The sequence below is a fragment of the Bombus vancouverensis genome, chromosome 18 (genome assembly GCF_051014615.1).
Source record: "Bombus vancouverensis nearcticus chromosome 18, iyBomVanc1_principal, whole genome shotgun sequence".
NCBI classification, from domain to species: domain Eukaryota; kingdom Metazoa; phylum Arthropoda; class Insecta; order Hymenoptera; family Apidae; genus Bombus; species Bombus vancouverensis.
Window position 1 is genome coordinate 2,702,985 of NC_134928.1, and position 22,566 is coordinate 2,725,550.

Here is a 22,566-nt window from a genome sequence, read left to right on the forward strand (position 1 = left end):
GTTCGAGGGGCCGTGAAACCGACGGAGAGAGCGGACGAGAAAATGCCGGGCGAGGAGGAAAGCGAGAACGCGTGGCAGGGCGAGAGAGAGAGAGGCAGGGATTTCTAGGCGGTTAGAGGGAGACGGAAAGGCGAAGGAGCGAGGCAGAGCCACGAACAGAGAGAGAGAACGAAGGCAGCGCCGCGTGGCGGTACGAGGTGGGGACTATCGGGCCGTAAACCATCCGCGGTGAACATTTAACTCACGTATTGCCATCCGACAAGTTTGCTTTGGCCCGCGAGAGAGCGTCACCCGAGCGAGCGTCCGACGTCGAAGCGAGCCTTCCGCGAAACACGCGAGGAGGTGGATCAGAGCCTTCGACTTCACGTGGCTCTAATCCGTTCCGTTTCGTATCGTTCCGTTCCAGACAAAACCACCGACTTCTCGTTCACCCTCGTTCCGGGTCCTCGATCGTGCCTGCTCTCCTTTTTATTTCGCGCGACCAGCTAACATACAGACGGGGATCCGCGACGCGACGCGACGCGCCACAACCAACCGGAATCACGTATCGTCAGCTGGGAAATCGTTCCAGCGCGGAACGATCTTCCCTGAGATCTCGAGTCTACGCACCATCAACCGGCGAGATAACCTCTACCATCCTGCCGACGCGGACACCTTTTGGACCACCAGTCAGCCGACACGGAACATCCGGATGCAACAACCGATTCCGGTCTGAACGATCGCTATCATGAACAAGAAACGAGCGCGACCTATCCTTCCGCAAACGATCCTCTGCTTTCGTTGAGTCTTCCGGCCAGCCGCTACAGGGTAAGTCGTCGTTCACCTTATTTCTTCGACGAGTGTACGCCTCTATTTCGAAAAACTGTGCGATGTTGCAACGCGAACGTAGGTAGACGTTTCGTACACGCGGCCAAACCACTCTCCTAACCTATTCGATCAAACAATTTTCGATGACATCGCGACAATGTCTCTCCCGCCAAAATGTAGGCTCAGTGCACATGCTCGGGTGATTGAGGTTATCGTGGCAAAGAATATTAATTCTTAGCGTAGCTCACCGATTTCTGACGTCGATGTAAACTAGCGCGATACTCGAAACTATAATACGTTCCGGAGAATATGTTCGATTTCGCGATCGCGACGCCCGCCGCGAGAAAGAATAAATGCGTGCACGTGGTTCGCGTGAACGTATGCCATGAAACGACCCCCGCGATTCCAGATAAACGCAACGATATTTCTTTTTCCCCGGCTACGTACGCTTGCACGTACAGTGTATAGATATCAATTACGGAATTAATCTCGGTCGGGGGAGCGTGCATCAATTTTCCTTGTATCTCGTTCTGTCAAACGGGTGTTTTACGACCGGCGTTAATGAAGAACTATAACTGAGTGGACGTGATACGCTTGTAATGCATCGAGGCTCGGCATAATAACGTCTAGCGATAAAACGTCGCCGCCCGTCTGTCCACCGAGAAATTCACCGACAGGACTAGTGCCAAATGATAAATAATCGTCTATTTGAACCTAATAGTTACTTTTGCTCTTAAGCTGGCGATTCGACGCGTTTCATCTTGCCTTCTAACATTACTCGAAAAGTACCTCGTATATTTTCAACGTCGTTAGATACAGTATCTTATTCTTCGAACGATTCACAGTTCCTCAAACTCGCAGCTGGGCTAGTTAGATGATAATATCACTACAATTTCTATCATTTATCCCGCGTTATCCCGATTGTTCCGATCGATCACGTTTAAGTTCGAGTTTCCCACGGAAAAAGGGGGAAAACTGGCCGAAAATAAAGTGAGTTTGGTATCGCAAGGCCCGGGGGTAAAATAGGTGGTGTGTACCGCACCGACGCCTGACGGGGACCATAAATAAGGATCCGACGGTCGGTGCGGCTGCAGCCAGTGATAAGCGTTCCTTTGCCCCCTCCAGCACCCCTTCTTTCGAGTTTCTTCTTCGTCCTCTTCTTCCCGCTCGAACACCTCGAAACGCCTTCTCTGATACCATGCATCTTCACTTAGGGGTGGAACGAGGATTATTCTTGTTATTGTCGTTCGACCCGATTGCGCGGTGAAAAAGTTGGCCTACCAACGTTGTCCAGGAATTTACCGCAATCGAAAATTTGCAGACAAGACGTCGGTAATACCTGTGACTTTGTAGTATTTTCTTCGAAGTTTCCCAATGCGGAATTGCTCGGAGAAAAATGATGACATGGCGTTTCGCCACATACAAGCAGCGTAACTCGTACAACGCTTGAAACTGGATTAAACTACAGTTTCGAATTAATTCGCCGGCCCTGTTAAAATACATACTAGCTGGTTGCAACCGCGCGAGATTATTGCAACACTTGCAACCCCTGTAACACACGGGTATAATTAGTTTGTCAAAGTGACAACGCTATGCTTTTTTGTCCCCCTACGACGGAGACACGTCCCAACGGTACGATTCGACGATCCTCTTACGAAACACGTCGTTTCTATTTGGAATAAGCTGTTGCTACAATTGGACGTTTCGTCTACATTCAAACACACCTACGCAATTAAACGATACAACGTTGCTTTGTGTCGAGCTTCTTTCAAGAATCTCGAACGATATCGTAGGCTAAATCTGGCAATAAATCCACGGGTTCGCGGAGGCGTAAGATGGTAACACGGTCGGTCGACCTGTATTGCCGCGAATATCGTATCGGGCAAACGGGGGTTGGAAACACACGAGGTGGCTGAACGTTTCCTAACTGTGTAACGTATAGGTGGAGCTGGGCTCCTTCATCCCCTACGGGCAGCACGAAGCGACCATTTCTCATATCAGTTTAGCCGACACTTTCGAGAACTTGCTCGGAGAGCCCGGGGCGTCGCGACGTCACCCGATGCCTCTTGCCCTCTTGCCTCCTCGTCTACCTTCCGCCTCCAACCCTATTCCGACTCTTCCACGACACCTTGCCTACATTCGGCTTCCTCCCTTTCTCAACAACCCCCTCTTTCAACCCTCGTCTCATACTTCAACTTCCATTTGCGTTCAAGATCGTCCCCGTTTTATCCTGTGACTCGCTCAGATACGGAGAAGCACACGCACGTGCGCGTCTTTTCTCTCCTTTGCTCTGCTTCTTTTCTACCCTGTTGGCAGTCGCAACCCTCGCAGTCGGCCGTGTGCCCGCGGCTGCGAGATAACCGATGCCCGAAACTTAACAAATCCAACCGCAGATGATGAAGAGCTGCGCGACCTTCTGGATCAACTTTGGCCAAGAGAGAGTACGCCAAAGGTAGCAAAGATTATTTTATGCCCCAGCGAAAGTCGTCTGCGTTTGCATACTCCTCGCTGTATCGCCGATTTTATCGTTTGGAAAATGTATTAGGTGGTCCGAAAAGATCCTTTCCTTTTTTTAAGGAAACAATGCATGCACATTTTCCGTTTTCTATTATTTTCTTCAATTACGTATGATCCATTTTGTTCTATCAAAATAAGGATCACAACGTTCGACAGATTAGGTTTCATGTTTGTATAAAGATGCATCGTTGTAGAAGACGTGTCTGTAAAAGATAGAGACACTTTTAACGCAACGAAATTTTTCTCTGTCGCTTGTTCACTGTCATTTAGTTCCAAGTCAGTCTACTCCTGCAGCGTTCTGTCTATTAGTGGATTGTAAGATAGGTATAGACGATTTACGGTTCTTTATCGGGTAATATAATGACGCATTTAGGTGTGTTGTTATTTTGCAAAAAAATTCCCCGTTGATTCGGCGGGCACCGGGGCCGTTTCGGTCTTTTTAACTGCAATCATCCAGGTTATGCGACTCGCATGTCTTTTTGCTTCCAACCGCAAACCTATCTTCCTAAATTTCCGCGAATTTAATACCGCGACCGGCCACGTTATATATCGCTGAACGTGAATTAAGTGTTTTCGCAGGTGTTATACGTTATTCAATAAAAAGTAACGGTTTCAAGACACAGTTAAGCCTGATAAATGGCCGCCTAGATAGTATTTTTAAATGGGCGGGGAAGGGGTAGCCGGGCGCATTGCTCGTATAAATTCGTCCAATCTTCCAGTTGAGCGCGGAGAACTCGCGTATTTCTATTGAATTCAATAATTCAAACGCGGATACGCTATATCACACAGAGCATACCAAATGGCGCTACTTGCACGTGCTCTTAATTATCGGTTCAAGTAATGATCCGGTTACCCGCGATTCGTAAATTCAATTTCTCGCATCGTAGCTTGTCATCCTGAGAAATCATGCACGATTGAACGCCGTGATTTGGAAACCATCGTTTCCGTGTCGAGTAGAGAACAGATACGATCTTCCATCGGGAAATTCTGTTCGAAAATCATCGAGATCTCCGCAATTTCTCTGTCAATTCGTAAACGCGCGTTCCTCAGCACCCGAGAAATGTTTTTCGTGCAAGCTCGAAGGCATAGACGCGTTTTAGAACAATTTTAACGCAGAGCCGTAGCGGTGGGAAGCTGAAACCGAACGCGCTTGACGTTATGGCTGCCGTCGGATCGTTCCTCGATGGCAGATCGCTCGGGACGTCAAAACGTACCGTAAACGTTAGCCCGCGAGAGTTTCGAAATTAGCGCACAGAAGCAGAAACAACATTCCTGGCGTGACGGGGGACGATATCGCGAATTTATCACGCTCGCTAAACGCACTTTTGAATATTTTGTCGGAGGTGCCGATGAGTGTATGTAACGCGGAATAGTTGGGTGACAAGCTGTTTCCAGTCTCTTTACCAGTTGATATAATTTCGCGTAAGAAATATGCCCGTCGCGCGTCAGCCTCGCCAAGCGCGTTACATAAAGTAAGTAAATTAATGATCGGGTAGTTAAACAGCAAATGTATCACACGTGGAGTAGGTATTTTGAATTAATGGCCGACTATTAATTTCCGAAGCAGTTTTCAACTCCTCGGCCGAACCGGTATCCCTGCCATGATATTTTTCTCTCGGTTACGAGCAAATTGTTGCCGATCCTCCGCGCAAATTAATTCATTCGATCGGCTTCTCGATCCGGCACGCTCGAAATTGCTAATATATTGGACACCTCCTCTTCCGTTCGTGCATGCAGAATAATCCCCGTGAATCGTTGCAATTACGCCTGCAATTATTCCTTCCGATCGCGATTTCGTTTCCTGCGATTTCGTCCTTGAATCTTCGCAAAACGATGCGAATGTTCGCGCCAATGCTACCCTGATCGAGCGGAGCGGCGCGCAGGCGTGCGCTTCATAATTGAGAACACCGTGTTGCCGATCGCGAATGTTCCGCAATTTCGCCCTGTCATGCAACATTCAGGCGAATAAATCGCGAATTAGAAGACGTAAATCCGAATGAACGCGTCGAGGTAGGAAAAACACGAGTGGCGAATCGGGTCGTGGTTTGCCGGTCCACTTTTAATGCCGAAACATCGCCGGACATTGTGTTCCGTTACACTTTGAAATTCCTTTCGGTACATTCTTCACGGATCAGGTTAAAAGCCGAAGCGTCGCCTATGAGAGTGACCTTAACCGTAGCAAAAAATATTTAAATCGGCTCGTTTGAAAGTACAATGGGATTGTTTTGCGGCCTGGAGGAAACGCGCGAGTCGCTTTCAGGAGGAGATAGGCGCACAAGGGTAGGCCACAACGGGAGCCGGACCCGAGGGTGTGAAAATGTTTTTAGAGCAAGGTCAAGCGCAATTGCATCACCTGTACGTACCTTCGACTTCTACCTGGCTAAGCTAACACTGAAAAACGAAGCTAGCCACGGCCGTATCCATAAATTTGAGCGGTCGTAACGAAAAAACAAGTCAAAATGCCTAAAACTAGGTAGTTACGGAGGATGTCTAGTAACGGTACAACGACTTCGACCTTTTTGCGGCCGAAGGTCACTGCTCTGTCGTTTCCACAAGCGTGCTGTTTGCCTCGATGCCTGCTCGTTCCCAGGACACTCGCGTATATCTCTACGGTCACGATTTTGACTGTTGTGAAATACGAGAATTCCAACATGATATCGCTGCTTGCGGAATCTTTTGCAACGGACTGACGCGACCACTCGTCGCGTTTCGTGGTATACGAGATACGCATTCCATCGAGAGAGTCGTCAAGCAGAAACATCGGAAATACGTGGATATTTGATCTTCAATCGGGCGAAACTGATAATTCGACGGTTGCATTAGCCAGGGGAGGATTATCTGGAAAAAGCCGGACGACGGCGGAAGCATAGCACCAGTGCAGTTTGTCGTAAATCATAAATCACGGCGGCCCATCGAAACGGACGACATTTACGCTAAAACGATTAAGTATGTCTCGCGTCGATGATTTACGAAGTCGTTGCAGTCGGAAAGAATACAGACGACAGAAGGAGCAAAACGAACGACGGAAAGAACATGGTGGAGGGTGGAAGGGGGCGAAAGAGAGGAACCGCGACAGGGTAAGCTGAAACGAGAGACGGAGGAAGAGGGAAGAGCGCAGGGTATCGCGAGACCATGATCGATTAATGAATTCGACTTGGAACGGATAAGACACGAAGAAACCTCTCTCATTTGTAAGTTGAATTATGACAACGATCGCTCCGGCCGTTCGTTAGCCATTATTTATAAATTCAACGTTAAATGGGCAGGTTGGATATGAAAAGTCCGTCGGCCGTCCGGGGAGGAGACGGCCAGAAGAACAGCGGGACGATAATGGACGGGCAACAACGAAGAACCGGCGATTCCGTTGTTGCCGTCGTTGATTTATAAGTTCAACTCCAGACGGACAATATTTTTGTTTTAATGCTCCTTTTATCCGAAAGTGTACGTGCCCGGACTGCCGGATGGGTGCGAGGTGGACATAGGTGGTTGATGATGTCACTCGCTTTAAGCGAGCGAAAACTCGAGGGAAGGAGAACGGGAGAGGGAACATCGTACGAGGCACCGGACATCGGGACTACACGGTGCCTAGTTTAAGCTGGGTTGTCGCGATGGCACACAGAGATTACATCGTACACCGCGGAATATACCGAAGGTGTCGGCGACGATTCTTAGCTACACGAAGATTCTTAATAGCCGGTCTCGCCGTATGACTTGCTTTAACGCTTGATCCTTGCTACACCATTTCTTTGCGCGCACGATGCCCGCTACTTTTCACGGCTTTCGAAAAATCTCTCTACGAGATAGTGTCGCCTTTATGGAGAACCGTGGTAGAGTAACAAGTGTGAGAAAGGTGAAAGAAAGAAAAAGAGAAAGGTACGAGAACCAAGGTTCCTGAATAAAAATCTTCCGGTCCTAGTAACAACGTCTTATGTAATTCTACCATCTGTTTTCTAAACTGGAATATCGTTGCGTCCGTAAGAATTGATATGGCGGCAAACAGAGTGTGACTGATTAACAGACTTATACCGTTACGGTAATTAATGAATATTCGCTGATAAAAAAAAAAAGAAGAAAAGAGAAAAAAGAAGTAGAAGGTTTTTCGGCGTCAATGCTTGCTGCAATTTCACATATCAACGAAGGCAACGAGTTCGATACGATTGCGAACAATTAAACGCGGGCAATTAAATCTCCGTCGAATACGCGATAAATTGCCGAGATCTAGACGAAACAATTTGTTGGACATTAATAATTAGTAGTTCGTTAGCAGGCGTAGAAGGTGCAGTGGCGCGGAGATCGCCCCCGATTAGACACTCGGTGGAACGGGTTCCTCGATCGTCGGCCGTTTTAAAAGTCAGAGAATTGCGCAACGGAACGCTGCCTCTAATTATAATTGTTCCATTGATAGCATCCACGCATCGGCCAGAGCCCTGGAATGGAAAAGAAGTGCGTGGCTGACGCATTGGGGAATTTTTCTTCAGGCTGGAACGCGCTGGAGCGCGCGCTGCCGTGGAAATGCGGTTTGCATACGTTCGTAACGCGCCACACGATGCCGTACCCGCGACATCTGATTAACATGAGAGGCCTGAAACACCTGTGTGCCTCGATTCACTCGAATAATTATTCGCGAGTTCGTTCGGTTCACGACGTTCGCACAAGGACGCGCATTAAACATTTTCTCCGTTTCGTTTAACGGTCTGTCCATGCGTAGCATCCATTTTTACCGAACGGTCGAGAAAAACCTGCGACATTTCCTTCTGCAGCGCGTTTACTATTTGGTCGAACGACCTTGTTGATTATTAGCGCGCGCAGAGTTGTACTTCCGGCGAACGAGTTACGGGAATCGCTAAACGATAATTTAGCGAAACTTTGGCAAATTTTCTAAATATCCATCGAGTCGTTTTTGCTTACGTTCGATCGAGTACCACTGCGAAGTCGGTTCGACGTAAAAGAAACAACCGGGGATACTCGCTTTTTGTCGGCTTCTTTTTCCTCCAACGTTGCCGTAACAAACGACTAATGGCCGGTTTCGAACGGCCACTTCGTATTCGACGTTCATTGAGTCATAAAAGCCGATAATGATCGCTAAACTGCGCGATCTTGCGTACGGTTGTACGCTAACCAGCCAACAGTTTTCTCCATTAGGATAGGGAGAAATTATGCGAACCGGATAGAAGAAAAGGAAGGTCGCGAAGAAATGAACTTATAAGAAATAAAAGTAACGTTTACGCCTTCGAGCTCGCAGTTGCATGTACGACGCGTACATCGGAACGTTTCCTATGTGCTTGGCAGGTGTTACTGTTTATGGGAATCCCCTGGAACAGCTTATCCGTGCGCGCGCGATGAGGGAGCCTCCGATAAGGAGGATAGCGGTTAGCTTTCGCTTAACCCGGTTCTAATTATGGTATTCCCATTCCGTGCATTATATTCCGTATGTACAGGGTGTGTCGTGTAAACGTTAGCTCGCGGGTTATTTTTCAAGAGGCCTAGAAACGATGGAAAGTAACGTTAAATCTATTCCACAAGAACGTATAATACAGAAATGAAATTTATTGTATTCGAGCGATTAGCATTTTGTAGGAAGGATTATTATCGCGCCTAACAAGCTCGTCTAATTGTTCGCGATTTGATTTGAAATAACTGCGAAGAATAGACGATTTAATGGTGAAGGAATAAAGATGTTGCTTCGATGTTGTTTATCTTATCTTTAATTCAACGATTAAACGCATCGGCGAATACCGTCAAAGTGGCGAACATCTAACTCTTAGAAATGTTTGATTTAACGTTTGGCGAGCACGGGACCTCGTTACCGTTGCGAGTGAGTAATTCTCGGCCGCTCCGTATACACTGTATATAGCCCCTTACGATCATTACTCCGCTACCCGGTTACGTAGTAACCGCGAAGTTGACCATGATAAAACGAGAAACTGGTTCGAGGACCATGCATGCGATAGAGCTGTTAATGATAAATCGAAATATGCAGACTGTAAAGAAAGGTATCGGACGTGGCGGTAGCTACGGGGGCTACACCTACACAAACATGAATATACATGTGTGCACGGATATCGATATCTTTTGCTCGCTGCCACACAGCCGAGGGAATCTTCCTCTCGTTGGTTTGGTCGCGTCACTCGGATTTACGTATCCTCGTTTCACCCTCTACCGAGAGAGCCTGCTTAATTAAGCGTTTAAGAGATGAAACTGGTTCTGATGTTCTTCCTTCTGCTCGTTGTTCTTTCGCCGCACGCATATGCTTACGACACAGCTGTTGCCGCGGCGGAGTTAAGTTGTCCGACTTTTGAGGAGCGCCGATTGTCTTCGAAATTAATTAAACGTTTCCACGAGTCGCGACGTCTCGTTCCCCTTGGTCTTTGCCCCCGTACCTCGCCTGTGTCTAGTCGTCTGTCTAACAACAATGCCTCCTTTTAACCGATTTCAAGTCGTCTCTAGGCCGAGACCAGGCGTCCAATATGTTGCGTGCTCGTTTACCACCAGCGAACACGATCTTCCAGCGTTATCTCTCTTTCTCTTCTTTCTTTCTTCGGACGTCCTGTGAACCGAAGCTCGAGTTTCACCGAAAGCGATTTATATTCCCGATTATGCAATAAAACCGTCTCGATACACTATTTGCCTGCTGCCTGTTTCTTGCACGTTCGTTCACGAGAAATATCGAGGGAATATGTTTCCAAATAGGCGGTTTCGTGAAACGCATTGAATCAAAACGCGTAACGGAATCGCAACCGGACTGTGTACTACGTCTTATGAGGTGTTCCCGTTGTTAAGTACGATTTACCGTAAATTCTAGAGATTTTATCGGTTCACATCCCGCGGCATTGCTCGGGCTCGTGTAGGAATGTCGTTTTGTAAGCGTTCGCAGCCGCCATTGATACCGAGGCGAGCCACCACGCTGTTATCTCTGACCTCTGAGAACAATCGAGTGATCGTTCTATTTCTTTCGTATCATCCTGTGCGAAGCTCGTCTAAGTTTTCCTCCTTTTTTTTTTTTTTTTTTCTTTTCCTCGTTCGCCGTTGTGCAAAGTACGCTGCTGCGCGCACGAGTGCCTCGTTATTGAAACCTTGAATTTGAATTGAAAATTGAATATGTAACTCGCCTCTTAATCGCGTGTAACGTTGGTACGCGGCTTGTACTCAGCGCACGTATTTTTTGCATTTCTGAAATGCGCTCGCGTATGTCGTAAGCTGAAAGACTGCAAAGTGCGATACGACACGTCGTTGCGCCTACCTGTACCGACGTTTTTATCTTACCTTTCTATTTAAATGCTGCGTCGCTAGGTACTCTCTACAGCAAACTTTGCTTCTGCAGTAAAAGGGAGTATAAGGAATTCCATCTATTTCTACATTCTCTTCATTTAAATATAAACACGTTTGCGCGAACGATTTTTGACAGCAAACAACCCTCTGTTGCTTGAAACAGCATCGACTTTGTGATCGACAACCGTCAAAGTTCACTGCAATCTAAACGACTAATTTTTCTTGACTAAAACAATTAATTCAAACGGATAGAGTATAAGGAAAATTGTTCAAACAAGGAGTATTTTACACTCTCTACAGCAAACTTTGCTTCTGCAGTAAAATGGTACATAAGGAATTCCATCTGCTTCTACATTCTCTTCATTTGAATATAAACACGTTTGCGCGAACGATTTTTGACAGCAAACAACCCTCTGTTGCTTGAAACAGCATCGACTTTGTGATCGACAACCGTCAAAATGTACCGGAATCTAAACCAGCAATTTCGATACTTTTCTTGACTAAAACAATTAATTCAAACCGGACAGAGTATAAGAAAACCTGTTCAAACAAGGAGTACTTTACACCGATTACTTTACACCACAAGAATGTTTCAACATCTTGTCTTTGCACTCGCATATAACTCAAACGCATCATTCTAAATCACTTGAAATCTCAAACGGGTTGCCCGCAAGCAAGCGAGAGATCCTTGGTCCTCGTTGGAAGAAATTGATAAGAAGAGCGCGTAACGGGATAAATGACAAAAGGGCCTGGTCGTGGTGCAGGTGAACGAAAGGAGTAGGTAGGGATAGGTAGGGAGAGTCGGGTGTAGGTGTAAAGTGAGCGTGATCGTAGGATGGATGAGCGAGGGGTACCAAGGGGGAGTGGTCACCGGTTGAAGTCTCGTGCTGACCTATTCCTTTCTGTGCCGCAGCAGTGCATTATGGCCGCTCTACAAGGCTCTTGGCCTCGGGTCTGCCTCGATCACCATAGACGGTCTCCGGCGTTTGTCTAAACGCCAATGCGTTATCCTTTGGTTTCGCGCGCGGATCACTGGCTGAAATCTTCGAGAATCGAAAACGTTTCGCGTTCGCGACCGTGCTTCTTTCTCTTTCTCTGTTCTTTCTCTCTCTCTCTCTCTCTCTCTTTGTTTGTCCTTCTGCGTCTCTGTGGTCGCGGTTGGCCCACAGTGGAACGTGGCCACGCTGGTGTTTCCTGATGGCGCTGCTCGCCGTATCTGTGTACGTGTGAGCAGCAGTGTGTCAGCTCGTCGAGACCGACGAGGGGAACAGCGGAGAGTTTGCCGGAAAGCAGAGAGGGGACTTGTGTCGTTGCGGCACAATGGGACCACTACTGCAACGCTGTAAGTATCCCGAGAGCTTACAGACTGATCTCTCTCTCTCTCTCTCTCTCTCTCTCTCTCTCCTTCGGCTCTCATCTTACTCGACCTCTCTTCTTCCCTCGTTGTCCGGTGCTTATACCCCGTGCACTTTCGTTCTTGCAATAGTCTCTCAAAGCTTTTGCGCCGCCGGGCTTTGGCTACCATCGGTGCACGGGTATTTCTGGGATTAAGAACCCGGCTGGAAGCGTACGCCAGGCCAACTGGTGCGCTAGAATCGGCCGAGAATCCGGTAAAATCTAAACGGCCGTAGCGTACGACCGTGTCCTCGTGGTATCCGTTTCGCGATAAAGTCTACTTTCCAAGTGGATCGACGACCACGAGGAGAAAAAGAACGAGGGAAATTTCCACGCGTCGCGTCCATCGAATATCGCCTGGAAAACTGTAGTCGAGCGCGTTGGTCGAAGAATCGAAGCTGATGAGTCGCTTACTTACTTCTTTTCTCTTTGGTCGTTGCTGCGTTCCAGGTCTAAGTGGAAAATTATAGGATGGCGAGAGCGCGGTCAGTGAAACGTGGTACCGTAACTATCCGATCGAAGTTGGGTTCGCGGGTACTGGAACAGCGCGCGAGCTTAGGAGAATCTAGAGAGACAGACCAACCGGTTCGCGACTTTGGCGGCCGCCATCTTCCCCTCTCCGTTTGTCTGTTTCGCCTCGCGTGAGAACCTGCTCCCTATATATCCACCTTTCTGCACTCTGGGCTACTCTGGCCGAGAGTTCCGTTTACGAATTTTTTTCTCCGCGCATTTTTTGTCGCCCCTTAACGACCGAACAAAGCGAGCCATTTTTATCGATAAAAAGCGTTCTCTTTTTGACCCGCCAATCTTCTTCGGACGAACGCGAAAGCTGTTCCCTGGTTCGATCCTAGCTGCGTACTAAGAATATACCGTGTGTATGTTGGAACGAGAGTAGGAACCGATGATCGGAAGAAACGTGAGCGAATGGAGGATTACGTACGCGAAAAGATTAATGAAATGTTGACCGTTACGCGCCAGCCGTGGTAACAGTCACGCGATCATCTTAAAGAGGATTAGCGGACGAAGCGCGACGCGACGTCGCGCAGAGGATGAGTTATCATCTACTTAATTTAATTATACGTGCCAGTGTTTTAAGATGCGCAGGATTTTTACGCTCCACGAACCATAATGCAGCGTGCTCTGTCCACCACTGGTATAACTCACTGCCGCTGCTTCTTGCATTAACGTTTCGCGTGCCTTTTGCCGGAATTTAATATTCATTCGTCGCCTTATCGCCTTACTAATTTTCTCTTTGCCTGCGCGCAATATTTCCTACGAGATTCCAACTCGAATGTACGATGACAATGACAAACGTAACAGTACGAAATCCATTTTTACGTACAAGATAGAGCATTTAGGCTGTAAGCCGTGCAGTTTTGTCGATAGAAACAGGGTCAAGCTACGAGCAGGACACCTTTGCCTGCAGCTTGATTATCCTTGTCCTCGTTACGCGATAACAACGCAACCAGAACGTAGCCAGAGCTCGAAGAAGCTCGTGCATCGAGCTGAATTCCAGTGTACGCAACACGTACAAATCGAGGCAATTAAACGTGCGTAACGCGTGCTAGTGCTATTCGTAGTTACACGCTTGATGCTGTGTCTAATTCATCAAGAAGGGACGTTCGTATTCCAGCAACGCAATGCTGCACCGTTGCACCTATGTACTTTTAGCTTCCATCACATCCTTGAGCCTCCATTTTCATGACCTTCCAATGAACTTTCAATCGTATCGTCCACCAGTGAAAAAAGAAACCGAAGTGGTAACAGATTTAAATAGACTTGCCAGAGTTCCATAGGAAATTTGCGTCAGTTTTCCTCAATCTGATTCACGTACTATCAGAAAACTGTGAGACCAAGACACAGTTGTTAGTGCAACTCTTGCAAACACAAAGCTTCGTTACGTACATATTTACATTGGACCGCGATCTTCCACGTTATTCTCGTTAATTTGGCTCGTTACTTTTCCTACGAAACTAGCACGTGTCCTAATACTTTGATATCAACCACATTTTCCTATTTTACGAAACCTACGATCGATCCTTTCGTGGGGGAAGAAACGCGGTCGCCGAACATCCGGGATGCTACACACGCGACGCAGAAATTCGCGTGTATTCGCGGCGATGCAGGATCTCCGCGCTAATCTGCCGACACATTGGCCTATCGCGGTCGTTCTGTACCCAATCGGGACACGGGGATCATGAGAATCCAGCCGGCATAAATCAGAATGGATGACGAAACTCTGAGCGCTTGTTCCAGCTAAAGGGATTTTCTAGGTCGCGAGAGTGGAACGTCGACCGTGCATCGTTCGCCGATTCGTTGCTGGATTTCCAGCGATGGGAGAACAACGTTCGACCGGCTTGGCCGATTAAAATCCCATAAGACGGTGTCGCGCGTGCCGCGTTTACGCGCAGATTACCTCACAGAACACTTAATGACTAGCCCGTGATTCATGATGCGTTTTAACACGTTCACACCGCTGCATACTTACAAATAATTCTTACGTAATATAGGAAAGAGTGGGAATGTGAAATACTCATTTTACTTTTTAATTTGGATAATCCGGCAGTGATGGTAAATAAAAAATGGAAGTGAATCGAAAACGGATGTTACTTCGCAAAGACGTTATCAATCGTTGTTAAACGCGTAATTACTGCGGATAGATATAATTCTTTTAATGTCACATATTTCTACGACGATTTATTACCAACGTTTACTCTATCTGCCTGTGTAATGCAACATTATCGTTATGAAGATATTGCCCATAATTTCATGATTTTTAATTTACGTCTCCCGTTCAAGTGAGTGTTATTATACTATGATATTATATAGGGTGGTTGGTAAGTGGTGGTACAAGCGGAAAGGGGGTGGTTCTAGGCGAAAAAAGAAGTCGAAAATATAGAATAAGAATTTTTCGTTCGAGGCTTTGTCTTCGAGAAAATCGACTTTGAATTATCGCTCGGTACGCCTGCACTTTATCAAGTCTCGTTATAACGTCTCGATGGAAAGATTAAAAAATTAAAAAAAAATTTTTATTCTATATTTTCGACTAGAATCACCCCCTTTCCGCTTGTACCGCCAGTTACCAACCACCCTGAATATCGTATATTAGCTTGTCTGGAAAGTTTCTTTCGTCTCAGAAACAAACAGATGCGGAACATTTTCATATTATATTTTATTACGCGTATTAATATACAAAATGGATCGCACGGTGTAAATCGTAGGATAAAAAAAGGTAATGGATCGAAAGAATATAAAACAGAAAATGTTCCTATTGTTTCCTTCTAAAACCTAACATACCGTGACGAGCAAAAGTGTAAACACACTCGGCTGCTTTTACGTAGAAGGCGATAATACTAATTTTTCAAGCGATCGGTAAAGATTAGGTAACACTAACTACAAGCTGCGTCCGATTAACGAAACGTAATAGTTCATTTTCATTGACATTAATAATGTACAGAACGTTTTACAAAAATGGACATCCAAAAGCATGTTTGCGCTTTAACACCTTCGCGTGCCATTTACTTCGACGAAACAGGCCGGACTGAAGCTCGTAAACAAGAACTAACATTCAGTCAGGGTCGTAACGGGCAAAAAACAGTCCGCGAGCTCGGCTTCTTATGTTTACGTTTGGCTCAAGTATCTGGTCGCGAGTCAGGCTCGCGATATTCGTGTTTGGGTCAAAATCTTCATCGCGAGACTGACTCGCTAAAATACGACAAGGGGTTAATTATACTCGTCGAATTATGGTTTCAACCTGGTATTTCGTCCACTTTCCTTTACCTTTTTTTAATGCTTTTAATCTACGAGGCATACTGTCAGTGAAATGTTTAAGTGTTTATACTATACGCGTCCAGCGATAGCTTGCTTCAATGACAAGCAAATTACTGAATGAAGAAGAGATGGATTAATAACAAGGATCGATAATAAGATTAATTAAAGTTGCAACGAATTCGTGCCAGAAGCTGTTCCGTTTCGTCTCGAATCATTCGCTGCGCTGATGCTCTTGATTCGATATCCGACGTTTGCACGTTAGCGCTGGTGAAATTGGCAGCGGCAACTGGCAGCCAAACGTTTTGTCAACGATATTAAGGTGCAGAGGCCAATTTGTCTAGAGTATCAGGTGCGTCAGGGTTGGGTTTGATTGTTTCATAATGGCTGAGGTAATTCAATGCGTGCGTTACGGTAAAGTTAAAATATGCGACTCATTCGAATTGCGTTAATTATCCGTACGCCATTAAACGTACCATTGGAATGGTGGGATAATTTAGCAAGCGTTCGCAACATTTTTCATCTTGTTATCGTCAATGTTGACACTCGGTAAAATATTACGAAATTTGCTTCTCATTCAAACGTATGCAAACTTTACATCACATCGTATAAACATCTCGTACTATAATCTTGTACTATCAATTACCCGAAAAGTAGCATAAGCGCTTAATTCTCAGGCGGCAAGAGTGGCTAGCATGAAAATATTTCACATCCATTAACTTCCAAATTACAGATACGCGTTATTGCATGAACCTGACAGTAAATCCAGTTATCGTCTACTTTATTTTATTTCTGTAAAATAGTACATTCGATACTGTTGACAACGACGACCCAGCCTCTGTTGGATTAATTTTAGGAAACCGTGCAGGAACGTAAATTCCACGTCACACAGAAATATCTACCGTCCATTGGCACAAAAACTTCGAGATTCGTAACACGATCCTGTAGATAAATACAACTACTGCGCGTGGCTCCATCTGTTTATCTCGTTGGTGGAAAAAGTTACTACTTACAAGACGTCTCCACCGAGCCAACTGCTATCTCGTCAACCAATCAAACTGCGTCAAACCAGTTGACACCCTGTCATATGAGCAGCGCCGTTCCTCTCTATCGCAGTTCCAATAACGAAGAAACAAGCGATATCGAGTCTCACATGTGTATCGCGGCACGCCTCTACGGCGAGGTACATTCGAGCCGCGTCCACCTGTCCGCGGAGCGAGCGAGGGACGAATATTAACCGCATCCCGCGCGGAACGGTGTATCAGCGGCGAGATTATTCGCGAGCAGGGCACACGTGTATCGTGTAAACGCGTAAGTGTAGCGTACACAGGCAACCGCCTCTCGGTTACTATAGCGGACGGGGCCCGACCGGCGGGTTTCTGTTAGGTTATGTTCACCTGCCTCGGTGGATCGCAGTTGGGACTGAGCGGGCTCGGTCCGTAACCGGCTGGGCAGCATGTCACCCTCTTGCGCGGGTGACTCTATGCCTGGTTCCTTTTACTTTGCAGTCTTGTCACGCCTTCCCTTCCATAGCCGCCGTGGAGAATACTGCGAGGAAGCGAACGAGTCGGCGAAGAGAGCGAGCGGTGCAGGCGAAAGCTACCTCGAGAGGAACGTTTACACCGCGGCCGTTGGCCGTTTTTCGCATTCGCGAGAATCTCACGCAGTCGTGGCTTAAGGCCGCCGACTGATAAGGCAACATCCCGGATACGAATGCTCCATCCGCGAACGATTTTTTCACGCGCTCCACCAGCTCTCCGAGCACCGACCGTGCGTAACGGGATCGCTTACTCTCTCTCTCTCTCTCTTTCTCTTTCTATGAGCCGGCGAATATTTTCGCCCGTTACGCCGCACCGATGGGGACGTTGGCGTGCCAACGTTGAAGCGTTGCTGCGCCTCCGCGATCATTCGATAAATTGTTAATCGATCGGCTGTCTTTTCACCACTTCTGACAATAATGCCTCGTTGTACGCCAATAAATGTATTTGTCAGGACCGTAGTCGCTTGGAGTGTACATTCGCTGTAATCATCTTCTTAAGTGTAGCTTCTGCCGAGCATAGCGGTATCCGTAATTCTCGTAGGAAAGCTTCCAGGTTATAATTAATTTTTATCTAATTTCACCGAGCCTCGCTTTGTCGTACTCTTTTTTCTGTCAACGGCAGGAAATATGGTACGCTATTTATGACCGCGTTGCGTCTTCCGTAGTCGACCGGATGCGCGCTCGTTCGCAGCCAGTCGAGCTCCGAAAAGCCGCGATATATCAGCGCGATTCTTGGGACACGCGAAGACGAATATTGGTCGACTCAGACGCTATAAAATATGCTGCTGTATCAACAAATTTGCTAATTCGCCGAACCTTGCTTAGGAAATACGCATTTTCCTCGCGGAAAGTTATATTCAGGTATCGCGACCGGATCCTATTTATTAGCCATCGCACGTACGACATTTTAGACTAACCAGAATCGCGAGTTTATTTTTATTTAGCGACTAGTTTCGGCGCAAGCTGGCGTTATACATCGATAGCTCGCGCACGATCAATTAATCTGGCTTAATTGCAATCACTTGATAATATCGCGGCGCACGGCTGTCGCTCCTTTCCCCATTTATGGAACAACGTATTTAGAAATTACGCACCGGAGCATTCACGTGGACGATGGCGCGCATGTGAAGCCGCGGAGCACACGCGTACCGGTTCCATAACGAGGATTACTTCATCCTCCTTGTCCTTCGAGGAGCCACCGACTCTCGCGCGATTCGCTCGGCTAGCCTTCTCTTCGCTACCATATAGCTATCAGAAAATAATGGAATACCTAACGTTTACTCGGTTTATTCAAAGAATGTCAGAATGGTGGAAATACTAGAAACTGATATACAGGGTGGTTGGTAACTGGTGATGATTGTACGCGAAAAATAAAAATTTTTTTTTTTTAATTTCTCCATCGAGACAGCGATCTACAGCGAGGTCCGTTGTAACGAGACGCGGTAAAATGCAGGCGTACCGAGCGAGAATTCAAAGTGGATTTTCTCGAAAACAAAGCCTCGAACGAAAAATTGTTATTCTATATTTTCGACTCCTTTTTTCACGTAGAATCACCCCCTTTCCGCTTGTACCGCCAGTTACCAAGCACCCTGTATATTTTGGTTAGAAATGTCAGTTATGCAACACCTTTTAAATTTTGTTGAAATCTCTTGACAAACTGATGTTCAATCTCCCCAAAAAAAAGAAAAAAAAAATCATAATGAATCAGTCGGCAGATCGAAGACTAACGTAGGAATCTTAAGAAAGGTGTTAAGCGAGTAATAACACCTTCCAAACCTTTCTAATCTCTGACAGGCAGAACGAACGTATTGGACTCGGAATACAAAGAGATAAATTTGGAAAAAGTGTTCGAAGCTGTAATAAAGGAAGATTTAGGTGAAGAATGAGACGTCGGAGAAGGCGCATCAGCGGAATGGAAATAGATAAAAAGTAGGTCAGTAGATAGAAGAGGGAAATTGGAAAAGCGTGGTCATAAGATAAAGACAAATTTAAGAGTCTGGGCGATAAGAGGAACGGCAGTACGATCGCGCAAAACAAGAATGACGATTTTCATTATCGGTTTAGTGGATCGCAGCCGTGTCACCGTCGAACGACCGAGAACTAGGGTTCAACGTTCACCGAGAACGTTTTCCAAGGAAAACAAAACCGTTCGAGCTCGTTTATCCTTCAGCCTGTAGGTAAGCCGTTTCGCGTCGGAAGTACGTTTACCAGATCTTGCACACACGTTCAATAGCGGTGACGAATGGTCCCTTGGGTTGCCGAATTCTTCCCAGTGGACCGTGGTTAGCACGGTCGCAGAAGCCAAAGGTTCTGAGACGGCCCGCGAGGACGTAACTCATCGCCACGCCTCTGCAACGTAGCACGTTGCATGAAACAGTGCTTCCTCCGCTCAACGTGCATACGTAACGCTCGCTCGGTCTGTGACAGCTGAGCCTCGCTATTCGCGTGTCCACGCGAAACTTTCTATAACGAACCACCCTTCCGTCACACTATTGCTCCACGTTTCCCCTTTTCGTGACCGGACCAAACGACGAACAAAAGAGTCGACCAACCTTTTCTGAATTTCCTGCCTTGCGATTTCTTTTCGTGTATCATAATTGGTCACGTTATGGACGATATGGTGAAAACGTATCACGGAACATAGTTATAATTGAATAATAATAGATTACAGAAACTAGTCTTTTTTTATTTGCCAGACTATTTACAATTAATTCTCATTGAGAATTATAAGTAAATTGTTTTGACGTGATATTGTAACTTGGATTATAAGATTAAAGAGTAAAGTATTTTTTTTTGTTTGGCAGAGTATTTACAATTAATTCTCATTGACAATTATAAGTAAATTGTTTTGGCGTGGTATTGTAACTTGGATTATAAGATTAAAGAGTAAAGTATTTTCTTTGTTTGGCAGACTATTTACAATTAATTCTCATTGAGAATTATAAGCAGATTATTTCCGCCTAGTACTGTAACTTGGATTATAAGATTAAAGAGTAAAGTATTTTTTTTTGTTTGGTAGATTATTTACAATTAATTCTCATTGAGAATTATAAGCAGATTATTTCCGCCTAGTACTGTAACTTGGATTATAAGATTAAACAGTAAAGTTTACTTTTTTTTATTTGCCAGACTATTTACAATTAATTCTCATTGAGAATTATAAGTAAATTGTTTTGACGTGATATTGTAACTTGGATTATAGGATTAAAGAGTAAAGTATTTTTTTTTGTTTGGCAGACTATTTACAATTAATTCTCATTGAGAATTATAAGCAGATTATTTCCGCCTAGTACTGTAACTTGGATTATAAGATTAAAGAGTAAAGTATTTTTTTTTGTTTGGCAGAGTATTTACAATTAATTCTCATTGACAATTATAAGTAAATTGTTTTGGCGTGGTATTGTAACTTGGATTATAAGATTAAAGAGTAAAGTATTTTCTTTGTTTGGCAGACTATTTACAATTAATTCTCATTGAGAATTATAAGCAGATTATTTCCGCCTAGTACTGTAACTTGGATTATAAGATTAAAGAGTAAAGTATTTTTTTTTGTTTGGTAGATTATTTACAATTAATTCTCATTGAGAATTATAAGCAGATTATTTCCGCCTAGTACTGTAACTTGGATTATAAGATTAAACAGTAAAGTTTACTTTTTTTTATTTGCCAGACTATTTACAATTAATTCTCATTGAGAATTATAAGTAAATTGTTTTGACGTGATATTGTAACTTGGATTATAGGATTAAAGAGTAAAGTATTTTTTTTTGTTTGGCAGACTATTTACAATTAATTCTCATTGAGAATTATAAGCAGATTATTTCCGCCTAGTACTGTAACTTGGATTATAAGATTAAAGAGTAAAGTATTTTTTTTTTATTTGGCAGACTATTTACAAGCAATTCTCATTGACAATTACAAGTAAATTATTTCCGCCTGGTATTGTAACTTGGATTATAAGATTAAAGAGTAAAGTATTTTTTTTTTGTTTGGCAGACTATTTACAATTAACTCTCACTGAGAATTATAAGCAAATTATTTTACATCTCATATATCTATTTCGCTTCTTATATATCTACCCCCCTCTTATCCACTCTATTATATTGCACTCCCTTAATTATTCTGTTTGTAAAAACTAAAACTAAAGACTGAAAATTGACAACTAATGACTAAAAACTATTGCAACTTTGGGCTTTTGCCCCCTTGCTGTGCTTCCTTCCTGTCGTCCCTCCCTGTCCTGTATTGCCCTTCTCTTCTCTATTATTGCTCTTAGTTCTGTTAAACCTTCTCCAGTCTCATTTAGTGTTTTTCCTATGTCCTTTGGTCCTCCCGTTATTTCACATCCTTCTATATAACTTGGATTATAATAGTTTATAGTACGTTTGATTCTAGTTGAATCTAATGCTTAAATTTAAAGAGTATTGTCTTTTTAGTCTGCGGATCTGATCCGTCGCGTCAAGTAATTTGGTTTTGGTGGTTGTTAACTCTTTCTGATTGGAATCGTTGAAGAATTTCTATGTTGGAATTACTCGCTGTTCCCCATAGTTGGATCCCATAGGTCCAAACAGGTTTTAATACGACTTTCAGAGAACAAAGTTATAATATAATCGATTACTCGTAGAACTTGAAACACGCGACAAAACACGAGTTACGTTACCATGATTTTCAACCCGCCAAATATCTCGCGTATACGTACGACGCGTTTCGTCGAGAGATGGCGTCGTCATATTCACGGAACCGTCGATATTCGGATCTCGTGTCAGAAATATCCTTCTTTCCCTTCTATCTCTTCATCTGTCGACTATTTCTCTTCCACCGGCGGCTCAGCTTCTCCTCTGTCTCTGTCAGCGGCCTTTCCCCAGCTTCGACCGGCTCTGGCGTTCTTTCGTCGGTTCGAAGGACGACCGCACGAGAGAATAAAGCCTATCCATACTCTCAATCTGTCAACCGCCTCCCACCCGGCTACACGGTACACATGGCGAATCAAGCGTTGTTATGTAAATATGGAAAAGGTTGTTGATTCATGCATGAGGAGGGCATGAATCTCGTTGTCTTGTCCGACGAGCCGTGAAACTGATGCATTTGTATCGCTAGCCTCTCTCGATCGTCTCTCGCGTATTGTGCCGTGGTACGCGTGCGTTACGTTCGCGTATCTGTTGCCCACACAGTTATACGTGTCGAACGAGCGGCGTTCGTGAATTTCTATTCGTCGAACGAAACGAACGTACGTTGCCATTAGCCAATCATAGAAACAGCTAAACATTATGGAA

At 45.1% G+C, this 22,566-nt stretch overlaps 1 protein-coding gene across 4 annotated transcripts in view; it reads left to right on the plus strand.

Moving 5' to 3' along the window:
- The first annotated feature begins 248 nt into the window (after positions 1-248).
- Antp (homeotic protein antennapedia) overlaps positions 249-22,566 on the plus strand; it is a 166,482-nt gene continuing 144,164 nt past the window's right edge. For 2 of the 4 annotated variants that reach the window (XM_076626293.1, XM_033342765.2), the window contains exon 1: positions 249-807. The gene's annotated coding sequence lies outside the window, so the exon portion shown is untranslated. Of the gene's footprint in view, positions 808-11,755; positions 11,936-22,566 lie in introns of those variants that run through there. The other 2 variants (XM_076626291.1, XM_076626294.1) reach the window with 1 other exon arrangement.